The sequence below is a fragment of the Impatiens glandulifera genome, chromosome 6 (assembly GCF_907164915.1).
Source record: "Impatiens glandulifera chromosome 6, dImpGla2.1, whole genome shotgun sequence".
Taxonomy (NCBI): Eukaryota; Viridiplantae; Streptophyta; class Magnoliopsida; order Ericales; family Balsaminaceae; genus Impatiens; species Impatiens glandulifera.
In genome coordinates, this window is record NC_061867.1 from 29,563,752 (window position 1) to 29,569,856 (window position 6,105).

The following is a 6,105-nucleotide window of genomic DNA, read 5'->3' on the forward strand; positions in this document are numbered from 1 at the left end:
TGTACAGTCTAACTCATCAGAGTTAGACGTGTAAGTCTAATAGACGTAAATAATTAGATGGGTTGTCTAATTAGTGAAAGTTAGACGTGAGTCTAACTCCTTTAGATTAGTCTGAGGTAGAACCGGAATTAGACGCGTCAGTCTAACTCAGTGAGAGTTAGACGAGTCGGTTTAATAGTTATTTAATAATTAGACGGGTTGTCTAATTAGTGAAAGTTAGACGTGAGTCTAATTTCTTCAGATTAGTCTGAGGTAGAACCGGAATTAGACGCATAAGTCTAACTCAGTGAGAGTTAGACGTGTCGGTCTAATGGTTATTTAATAATTAGACGGGTTGTCTAATTAGTGAAAGTTAGACGTCAGTCTAACTCCTTCAGATTAGTCTGAGATAGAACCGGATTTAGACGCGTCAGTCTAACTCAATGAGAGTTAGACGTGTCGGTCTAATGGTTATTTAATAATTAGACGGGTTGTCTAATTAGTGAAAGTTAGACGTGAGTCTAACTCCTTCAGATTAGTCTGAAATAGAACTGGAATTAGACGCGTCAGTCTAACTCAGTGAGAGTTAGACGTGTCGGTCTAATGGTTATTTAATAATTAGATGGGTTGTCTAATTAGTGAAAGATAGACGTGAGTCTAACTCCTTCAGATTAGTCTGAAGTAGAACCGGAATTAGATGCGTCAGTCTAACTCATTGAGAGTTAGACGTGTCGGTCCAATGGTTATTTAATAATTAGACGGGTTGTCTAATTAGTGAAAGTTAGACGTGAGTCTAACTCCTTCAGATTAGTTTGAAGTAGAACCAGAATTAGACGCGTCAGTCTAACTCAATAAGAGTTAGACATGTCCGTCTATTGGTTATTGTAATTAGACGCGAGTCTAATTCTATTAGACCAGGCGGTCTAATAGACGTTTTTCATTAGAAGGAGTTGACTTATTTCATTAGACTGATTTTCTCAAATCCGTCTAACTGAAATACGTATAATACTCTATTTAAATAGTACGCTTGAATCTAGCATTTCTCCTACCCACGTGCTATAGCTGTACCCTACTTCTGCTCCACTTTCCTGTGAAGATTAGTACAACAGCTATATGCATCCAATCAAGGAATGTCACGTAAGAGAATTTTCCTCACATTACCCGTTTTGCAGGTACATCCCTGATGGAATATTCGGCGCACTACCAGTTCGGTACGACCACGATCCTTGTGCTCAGAACCTGCTGTGTACAATGGAGGCTTTCCAATAGAAGAGTGCCACGTATCATTCTTGAAGATTCGACCGTTAGTCCCTGCTCAGTATTTAATCAATCCTAAGGACAACGGACAATCTGCATCAACCAATCTTACGAACAAGCAATCTGATTTTGCAGAGAGAGACTCAATCATCTTACTTACTGAACTTATTCTATGAAGCTTCTTTCTGATTGTACTGTGTGTGAATCGAGAGAGAGAGAGCTAGAATCAAAGCACCTTAGCTGAGTGATTTTCTTCATGTTGTAAATTGAACAGAAAGTGTTTTGTTCAATAGTGAGCTAAGTTTGTGTAAACTGTATTTGATTCTTATCATCCTATATTGAATCCTTCTGCTGGTTGGAAGAAGGGGTGACGTAGGAGAGTTTCTCCGAACATCCATAAACAAACTGTTGTGTTCTTCATTCTCTGTCATCTTTTCATATTTCATCTTGTGCTTCAAACCCAAGTAAACAATTCCGCCTTGAATCTGTTTCAAGTATTTACACAAGTTTGCGTAAAATAGAAAGAGATATTAATCCCTAATAGGATTTCTATCAAACCGTTTTTCATAAGCCTTCATCCTTAGCCAGACTCCCGTCTCTAACGATAAAGTCGATCCTATCATCTTTCTTCTGGTCCACCTCGATACCAAGATAGTACAATAGTAGCCCGAGATCACTCATCTCGAACTCCTTCATCATCTGTTTTTTGAACTCCTCAACACCTTTGATGCTTGATCCTGTCACGATCAAGTCGTCGACATATACGCCAATAATGAGTACTACTTCTCCATGGTTTCTCGTGTACACAACCTTCTTTTAAGAATACTTCGCGAAACTAAGACTCATCATTCTTTTGTTGAGGCAAGTGATCAACGCCCTTGGTGTTTGACGTAGTCCATAGAGAGCCGTGTATAACTTGTACACATTATGCTCTTTATTCTTGATGATGAAGCTTTCAGGTTGAGCGATATAGACTTCTTCTTCGATGTCACCATTGAGAAATGCTAATTTGACATCCAATTGGTGAATTTCCCATCCACAGTGAGCTGTGATGGCAAGAATTAACCTAATTGTGTCAAGTTTTTCATCGATGCAAAGGTCCCCTCAAATCAACACCTTGCTTCTGCATATAGCCTTTTGTTATCAATCTCGCTTTGTACTTGAGGATTTTGCCTTCACTGTCTTTTTTCAACTTGAAAATCCACTTTAACCCGATGGTCTTATGACTAGGTGCTAAGTCACTAAGCTCCCATGTCTTGTTCTTCCTGATGGACTCGAGCTCTTTCTTCATGGCCTCATGCCATGACTCTTCGGTTGCCGCCTCGTGATATGTTGTTGGCTCATCGGTGGTGAGCAAAAAAAATTTATCACGATCCATCTCTACCAGTGGTGCCTCTACATAGACATCTCGTAGGATTCCGAAATCCACGGAATTTTGTACGATCTTTTTGTTGTCGTTGCACTACTCCCACTTCTTCTCCTCCTTGAATTTGGCATCTCTACTCATATACATTTTCCTACAAGCTAAATTAGGAAACTTGTGCGCCTTTCTTCTGTGTTCGGACTTTACATTTCTAGTAATTTTCTCATCGAGCTCATTGAGCTTCTCTCTATGGCCCACCATATGTTTTCTTGCTCCATTGTTAAGGTATCTCACATCGGTGTGATTACACTCATCTCCACTTGCAAGGAGTTTATACATGACTTTCTCTTCATTGAGCAACACCACCTCTAGTTCCTCCTTAGACGGTTCTTGCATGAAATCTTCAAGATTTATCTCCTCGGCTCTAGAAAAATCATTTGTCACTCCCTCAAAAAACATTAATACCGGCTCTTCATCATATAAGCTAGTGAGTTTTTCCTCGTCGTGTTCGGGAAAAGTATTCGACACTATCTCAACAAACATTAATGATGGCTCCTCGTCATAGAAGCTAGTGAGGTTTGCCTCATCGTCAGACCTTTTGTTAGTGTACTAAGAAGCGTAGTTCCAATACTTTTGACAAGCGTAACACTTCACTATGCTTTTGTCTTTGCGGGGCTTGGTGTCTTCTTGTCGAGGTGAGATTTCTCCATGACCTCAACCTCAACCTTGCTCTTTGCCATGACCTTGGTTATCTCCACCGTTTCTGATGTGACTCGACGATCTAGAAGAAAAATCAACTTCTCTGATTTTCTTCATTCGTGACATCCATTCATCATGCGTGAGCAATAGGTGCTCCTCCTTTTGGTCTTCATAGCCGCTAAGTCTCCCATCATAGACTTATAGATGACCAACGATCTCCTCGACGGTCATATTTTTGAGGTCACCAAATTGCTCGATCGTTCTAACGATCTGCATATATGTTTGTGGTAAGGCTCTAAGGACTTCTTGACTATAGAGATCTCCTCCACCTTCTATACCAATGAGCGGGTACCAGTCACGATAGATGTCAATTTCATGGCAAAATCATCCACCGATTCCCCATTCTTCGTGTGAATCGCCTCGAATTGTGTCTTCAAGGTTTGCACTTTTGCCTCATTGACTCTCTCCATTCCAACATGCATTTTCTTTAACGTCTCTCACTCTAGCTTGGTAGAATCCTTCTCGGCCACCATGACTCCATGACAATGAAATCCTTAGGGAGCGCTTGATAAATGGTGGCAAGAGTCATTATATCCTTCTGTTCGTCAACCTCGTCGAGCATCACAACTTTCCACACTCCTTTTACTTGTTAGTTTACCTGCATCTTCAATGCCCACACCAAGTAGTTACTCTTCGTGAGTAACGGATAGGAGAGTTTCACATTCCCTTCTCTTCTAATCTTCATTGTCGCCGCATCTCTAATTGATCTTGTCGACGAAATGTTCTTCAACCTAGCTTTGATACCAAATGTTGGATTTGACTATTGGATCTTCTAAGAACAGCTATGAAGAAATGAAACTCTAGAAAATAAATATTTATTAAAGGGAAAAAAATCTTAAGAGTCTAAAGTGTTGTATATCAACATTTACAAACAACTCTTATAAATGTGTAATTAGCTTAGAAACCCTAAATTACTTATACATACAGACCCAAGCCCATTAATAATTATATAAACCCTAATTGCATAAAATACAATAAAGGCCTACAATTTAAGATTTTTTGACAATCAATGCTTAAACTCACAATATTAAGTACGATATTCTGTATTTGACAATAAAGAGCTACAATTGTACAATACCGGATTTTCTTTATGGAAGATAAAGATGTGAGGTTCGCTCACTCAGATGGATTTGGACGAAACTCTATTAGAGTTTGATAAGATGCCCAATTCGTGGAGAGTAGAAGAGGAAAAGATGAAGGAGTGTAGGGATATGTCTCATATAAATCTACATCTATCAAACAATATTCGACAAGATGTTCTGAAGGAGATGAGTGTTGATGGGTTATGGTTGAATCTAGAAAAACTATGTTTGACAAAAAGTTTTACTAGTAAACTACATCTGAAGTAGAATTTATATTTTCATTGTATGTCTGAAGGTAGGGCTCTACAAGAGCAATTATCAGTATTTAAAGAAACTTTTCCTGATTTGGAGGCCTTGAAAGTCAAGTATAACGATGAAGATCAAGCTTTAATTATGTGGTGTTCATTTTCCCCATCATATATCACGTTTCGTGATACTATGTTATTTAGTCGTGATAATAGCATAACTAATGATGTTTATAAAACATTATTCTATAAGGAGAAAATGAAACGACTTGTTGATTATTCTGATGGTCTGGTAGATAGCTTTATTTCTCATGAAAGAACCCAAGAAAATGGTTCAAAATGTTATCAAATAAATGGATCAAATTCAAGAAACCTTTGGAAGACTTACGATTACTGCAAGAAAGAGGCCACATAAAATCTAAATGTTGGAAGCTACAAAATAAAGTTAAGAAAGAGGATGATATTCTAACTAACAAGTATACGGAAATTACTGCAAAACTAATATTGTTGACGTTGAAGATAATGAACTCCTCGTGGCTTCTGTTTGCAATGCAAGGTCACAAGATGATTGGATACATGATTCTATCTATACGTAAGTTTTCAACATATGATACAATTTTTAATGGTATTGTGTTAATGGGATACAATTCATCATGCGAGGTTGTGGGTCTATGAAGAATAAAAATCAAGATGTTTGATGAAGTTATTCATACACTTGATGATGTGAGACATGTTCTTAATTTGAAGAGATATTTTATTTCTCTTAGTACCCTCGATTAAAAAGGTTACAAGTATATTGTTGAAGGTGGAGTTATGAAGGTTAGTAGAGGTGTTCTTTTTGTGATGAAAGCTAAAAGAAAACTTGACATGTTATATGTTCTTACAAACTCCACAGTCTAGGCGATGTTGTTTCTACCTCCTCGTTATCTGATGATGATGTCATAAAGTTGTGTCATATTTGACTTGGTCATATAAGTCAGAATAACATGACTGAATTGAGCAAGAGAGGAGTTCTTGATGGGAAGATTATTAGTTAATTGAAATTTTGTGAGCATTGCAGAAAATAATCAAATTCTCTAAAGGCATCCATAATATTTAAGGAACACTTGATTATATCCACTCTAATCTTTGGGGACCGTCTAGGGTGCCTTCTATGGGAGGTGCTTATTATATGCTAACGATTATTGGCGATTTTTCTAGAAAAGTTTGGGTTTTTTATTTTAAGCAAAAGAGTGATGTGTTCTTTAAGTTTAAGGAGTGGATGAATATGGTTGAGAACTACACAAGAAAACTAATAAAATGTTTGTGTACTGATAATGGATTGGAAATCTATTCTAAATAATTTAATTCTCTATGCAGAATGTTAAGGCACCACACAATGCCTAAGAATACATAACATATGGTGTGGAAGAGAGGATGA